This window comes from Schistocerca cancellata, chromosome 7, assembly GCF_023864275.1.
Source record: "Schistocerca cancellata isolate TAMUIC-IGC-003103 chromosome 7, iqSchCanc2.1, whole genome shotgun sequence".
NCBI lineage: Eukaryota > Metazoa > Arthropoda > Insecta > Orthoptera > Acrididae > Schistocerca > Schistocerca cancellata.
The window spans coordinates 294,730,762-294,737,636 of NC_064632.1; positions in this window are offsets into that span (position 1 = coordinate 294,730,762).

Consider the following 6,875-nt stretch of genomic DNA (forward strand, 5'->3'; position numbering starts at 1 on the left):
TTGTGATCAAGACTGTTTTTAATAGTAAATCACTGTCACTCCCATAATGTATTCAAAAGTACTAAAGAGATTGCTTACAAATCACTTATGCAACCGATCCTAGAATGTTGCTCAAGTGTGTGGGACCAGTACCAGATAGGACTAACAGGGGATATTGAACATATATAGAGAAGGGCAGCATGAGTGGTTACAGGTTTGTTTAATCCTTGGGATAGGGTTCCAGAGGTACTGAAGGAACTGAAATGGCAGACTCTTGATGACAAATGTAAACTATCCTGAGAAAGTCTATTAACAAAGTTTCAAGAAATGGCTTTAAATGAAACTCTAGGGACATGCTACAGCCCCTTACATATCGCCCATACAGGGATAGTGGGGATAAGATTAGGGTCATTACTGCATGCACAGAGGCATTCAAACAATTATTCTTCCCACACTCCATACATGAATGGAATGGGAAGAAACCCTAGTAACTGGTACAATGGGACATACCTTCTACGAGGAATATCACAGTGGTTTGCAGAGTATAGATGTAAATGTAGATGTAAATAAAGTAATTCACATATCTAGACATTTACATATTTACAGGTCTACTACGACAAGGATGGGACAGGTAGTTGGCCATAGCCTTATAGTAGGAACCATTTGCCTGAAGTATTTTGTGGAAACTACAGAAAACCTAGTGAGGATGGCTGGATGAAGATTCAAGCCACCACCCTCACAAATACAAGGCTTTTCTGTTTAAGACAGTGCTGCTTCATTCAGTTAGTCTTTTACAGAAAAGTTGTTTAAATTGTCTAGGGAATTAAAAAGGAGACAAAGTCTAATCTTCAAGTTTCATGCCTACTCCGATAGCACTAGCGTCCTCTAATGTATTGGAATGTATCATTTACCAACAGAATTTTATTTACTTGACACTTGGGGACTAATTAATGGATCACAATATGATTTTAGGAAAAAGTAGTTAATAGCTAATGCCACAGACCAGGAATGGTGAACTCTTGTACTTGTACATGCCATTTTTTCCAAAGAAATGTTTAATACAGCCACGGCATGCCAATAAACTAAGCATAGAATAAAATTTTAATACCGCATATTATTCTTTTTTTTCTTTCCTTATTTTGTGTATGTTTGGTCGCATGATGTTCATGAATGTGTACATATTTTAAGATTTGATAGTGCTGATTAATTAAAAAGAATCAAATACTTCCATATTAATACTCTTCATCTGTAAACAGAAATAGACCTTGTAAATTAGCAGACTGGGGCGAGGCTAAAAAAAACTGCAGTTCTGGCTATGTCGAAATACCAATACTAATCTTGCAATATTTATGCAAAGTAGTACAAACACATGAGCACAGAATGTAACACTATGAATTTAGTATATTTATACTACTAGAATATCTGGAATGTAATTATGATGAAACGTACTAAAATGTGACAAAACATAACTACTGTCTGCACTTAGGTGCAGCAAATGTAAACAAATGTTAAAACCTGTGTTTATAAAATTCGTGTACAGAAACATGATAATAATTGTTGTTCATCTACATATGAAATTTCAGAAAATATTTATCAGTATCAAAATCAAACTTGTATTTAAAAAGTTATGAAGATTTCTAAACAAAACATTATTGTGGAAAGGTATTTCATATATTTTGGTGATGATAACTGTATTACATCAGCATGTTACTTATTTTAGAAAGATTGTTAAATAAACATAGATCTAAATTCTGTAAATTGTTATACAATAATAATCAACTTTTAACTGTAAACTTCAAAGTTACTGCTTGAAACAATGAGTGTTCTCTCAGGTTTGGAAAGGTCAATGTTATGTCATCTTTGTGGTGTAAATAAACAATTTATTAAATACATTAACGTTTCAGCTACACCAGTTACTAGATCTGATTAGCCTATCATGTTGATCTTGACATTATGAAGAGCCTGAGATTTCTTTCAGGTGGAAACAAAAATCACTGAAGAGATACACACCTCAGTTGCAAACTTCAAGAAACATTAAGTTCTGGTAGCCACAAAAGGTGGTTATGTTTTACTTTATCGTGGAACTGGTATGTGTTGAAAATCGTCATGACAATCTTGATAAGCTTACTAAGTTTCAGGTACCAACATACCACAAAAACTAAATCTGGAAATTTAATGAACTGCACATTGAAAATATGGATGGCACTGACAACAATAAGGACCAAAAGGATGGACAAGGAAAGTGACAAACGAATAACTGGAATTAATTATGTGGGATTTTATCCTTGGAATATTTTGAGTTAGGTGAGTAATATTTTTTACCTTTTGTACCACAGTGAAAGGCTGTGTTGCAGGTTATACGAAGAATTTTTTGTTTAGGATTGTGAAATGTTCTGACAATAATTAATTAAGATGTAATTTCACATGAAAAAAACCGACCTTCATGACAGCCTTAAGGAAGCCGAAGCAATTTAGAACAATAATGACAAACTAAACAAACATCATGACGAGGGAGAAGCGGACAAAAATGCTAGAAGTGTTTGCAGTCCATTCAGAGATTTAGGTCACAGCAAACTGTTCAAGAAGCAAGAAAAGACTTTTGAGAAAATAAGTAAAGATATAGGGGTAGAAATGATTTGACAAAAAGTGAATTAAATAACAGTTTAGATGGTGAAACCTAAACAGCAAATAGTAAAATCAATTTTACAAACACGGAATTGATAGAATTAAGGAACGAAATTTTGAACACTAACTTTAAAGTTAGCAAATTAATAAATATAACTTGGTCATAGAGAGAGAGAACACAAATTAATCGATGCACAAATAAGTGCTTTAGAAGGCAAAGTACACAATGTTAAAAAGAATTATTCGAAAGAATCCAGAAAATAAAAAAAATCTGAATTGTTGTATCAGGCAATAAAGCAAGAAAGCCACTGTTAGGTTCAAACTCGTGAATGGAAAATTAATAACTTAAAAAGAATAACTGGAAACTATTTAGTAGTAATTAAAAATAAAGTAGCTGAGGTAAAAAAAGGTGTAAATACCAATGTGGATGCATGTAACAGTAATGTTGGAAATATTTGCAACTAATTAGGTGAATTGGAAGGAAGTTTTGCTACTAAAAGTTTCAATAGTAAGTGCAGTGGGATGAACCTATTAAGTGTTTTCCAGCAGATAACAAATTTCACCCAACTGATTTTGTACAATGCTATTACGATAATGTCATTAGTGGAATGAATGATTTGCTTGAAATTAAATTTGTATAGGAGTTTTTGGATGGAGAAGCACTCTCTTGGGCAAATCAGTAGGCTAATACAGAAATGAGTTATAGCAATTTTAAAGAAGTTTTTTGAATAAATTTAGGCAGAAACAGAACAAGCTAGATTCAAAAGTGATTTTTTAAATGTAGCACATTATAGAGGACAAAATGGCAACGATTTCTGTCGGGAAGAAATGACAAAGTTAATACATTTAGATAAACCATTCGAAGAGCTGGCACAAACATTTGTGTTAAAGAGGAAATTCCCAGAAAAAGTGTACTGATGTTAAGCATATGTTCCAAATGATTCTATAGAACAGTTTTAAAATATGTAGATAAACTAGATGAGCATTAGAAAGAAAGGAGGTGGAACGAAAACTATTATGAAACATGTAATTGTGGAGGAAGAGAGAGAGGAAATTAAAGAAATAATAATTGTCTGGGTAGAGATGAGAAAAGAGAACCACAATGGAATGACAGAAGTAGAAGTACTTGATAATAGAAGTAATAATCCAGTAAGTTGAAAATTGTGCCGAGAAGCACTCTCTTGGGCAAATCAGTAGGCTAATACAGAAATGAGTTATAGCAATTTTAAAGAAGTTTTTTGAATAAATTTAGGCAGAAACAGAACAAGCTAGATTCAAAAGTGATTTTTTAAATGTAGCACATTATAGAGGACAAAATGGCAACGATTTCTGTCGGGAAGAAATGACAAAGTTAATACATTTAGATAAACCATTCGAAGAGCTGACACAAACATTTGTGTTAAAGAGGAAATTCCCAGAAAAAGTGTACTGATGTTAAGCATATGTTCCAAATGATTCTATAGAACAGTTTTAAAATATGTAGATAAACTAGATGAGCATTAGAAAGAAAGGAGGTGGAACGAAAACTATTATGAAACATGTAATTGTGGAGGAAGAGAGAGAGGAAATTAAAGAAATAATAATTGTCTGGGTAGAGATGAGAAAAGAGAACCACAATGGAATGACAGAAGTAGAAGTACTTGATAATAGAAGTAATAATCCAGTAAGTTGAAAATTGTGCCATTGGGAGCCTGTCAGTTATCTTATGAGGAGAAACAAAAGTAATCAGGGTGACTATAATAACAGGATGATGATAGGAACTTTGGGAGAAGAAGAAATTTCGAACCATGTTGGTATAGGAATATATATGGTATGAACAGATTACTTTTCGATTGGACATTTTGGAAATCTACAAATATAGATATGTGTGAGAAAATCAGAAAAAGGTTACTGGTATTTTGGAAGTAGAACTAGATACAGAATGTGTAACAACTCTTTACAGGGTATCAAGTAATGAAGTTTTAGTGGGAGAGGAGAAGAATGATGATGATGCTGATAAATTTGGTTTTCATAAATTAATGGCTGAAGATGTAGCAGATGTAGATGTACAATTTACTGTTTCTAAAGTTGATGCTATTGAATCTGACAATCACGTACCTAGGGATGAAGAAATTATTTTGGATATTAATGGTAAGAAGAGTGGAGAGTGTATCATAGTTGTTCATGATGAGATTAGTGAGGAATATGCAGTGTTATTAGTAATAATGTTGAAGAGAAGATAGGAAGCAAGATGGATTTATATAAAGCACCAGATGGGATGATGTTAAGTAAAAGAGGAAGTATTAAAGGAAGGTAGTTATGTAGACAGTGGTTATTGTACCTAGGGAGGCCTGATGTGTGAGAGGAAAGTACATGAAAGTGAGTTTTGACGGTACTAACGCTGTGAATTGTAGTGACTATGAAAGGGAGTGTGAAAAATGCATAAATAATGAAGTTTCAAAAGTAGTTTAGGATAATTATGATAATGCAAGTAGTGATAATTATGTGAAAGTTTGCACCCAGAATAGCAGGAAGAAACAAGCAGTAATTCAGAGAGCCTAGAAGAAACAACTTGTGAGTACCATGCAACATACATAATGAAAGATGAAATAAAAGGCACGGGGTTCGAAGAGATTGAGAACGATCTTTTGTATAAGACAGGAAATAAGCGTGATAGCGATGTATTGGGTAGTCCATAGATTTATTTTGAAACTGATAAGTGGGCAGCTAACTGCTTAATAGATACAAGGAGTCTGTGTCTGAAAAGTTAAATGATAGAAAAAGCACAGTCAAGATTTTGTTGAGTTGTATTTGATAGGAGTTAAGATTAGAGGAGCTACAGAGAGATGCAGTAAAGTTGTGAACAAGTAAATATTGCTGTCATTTAGAATCAATAATACATCAATTATCCAGAGATGTTTTGTGGTACCTGATCCAAGTGAGGAAATTATTTTAGGTATGAACTGTATGGTAAAACTTTAAGTAGGATTTTGTTAGACAATCAAGGAATCAAGTTTTACTGAACCAACAGTGGTATTTCCCATCTAATGGAACTGATCATAGTAAATGGGAATGGCAGGAATTGTATTAGGATGGTTAAGTGTTTCAATCATAGAGGATACACTGAAGATGAGAATAATTGTTCAAATGAGAAGGAAGATTTGTATCATTGTCCTACTTCACTTGAAAACAAAACAGAAGATACTGAGAAATTTAGTGAAGGTCAGAAGGAGGTTTCAAGGAAATTTTTATCAGAATAGTATGATGTGTTTAATGAGAAACCAGGAACAGTGAAGAATTACCAGTACACACTTAATCTAAGACCACATGAACCATTTTTCATTAAACCTTATAGAATACCAATGTGTAGAAGGAAAGTTGTAGAAAGGCAATTACAAAAGATGGAAAGTTGGGGACTTCAAAGAGAAATTGCACAGAAATAATAGCCCACTCATTGTAGTATGTAAACGAGGTGGAGTGATAAAACTTGGATTAGATTGCAGACACTTAAATAAAATATTAGAGAGAGGAATTGACCATTCTGGAATGTAGACCAACTACTGTACAAATTTAAATATATAGCCTATATGACCAAGTGCTAATCTCACCTCAGGTTTTCACCAGATATCATTGGAACCGAATTTTAGGAAGTACTATGCTGTTCTATACACTGGCAGATCTTATCGGTACTAAGTTGTACCATTGGGATTAAACGTTTATGTAGTAAAGATTTTACAATGCTTAGATTTTGATATGTGAAAGGAATTACTTGATAGATTGATAACATATGTAGATGGTCTTAGTTACTGGTATGATTTTGGAAGAGCACTTGAAATTATTAAAAGAATTAGGGAAGAGGTTAAGAAAAGGAGTCATGTCATGTAAACTGGAAAAGTGTAAATTCACTGTGAAACAGTTGAAATTTCTTGGCCATAGCATTACCAAGAAAGGAATTTTTATTGACAGTGATAAAATATTAGCTGTAGCAGGATTGTATGGAAAATTCACAAGAAATTAAGCTTGTTTAAACCCCATTGAAAGATATATAAGAGAAACTGATAGACTATGTAGGCCCTATTGCAGTAAAGAGCGCTCAAGTTGGACTGAGCATATAAGTAGTTTTGAATATATACTAAATAATTTAGAACATTCAGCCACTTGATTTTCACCATATGATATAATGTATGACAAGAAACCTGCTTATTTAATAAATTAATTGATGGAATTCCCTGCATGCAGGTGTAACTGCACAGGAGAAAGAGGAGGTAGAGAAGATGAACACAGAGGAACAG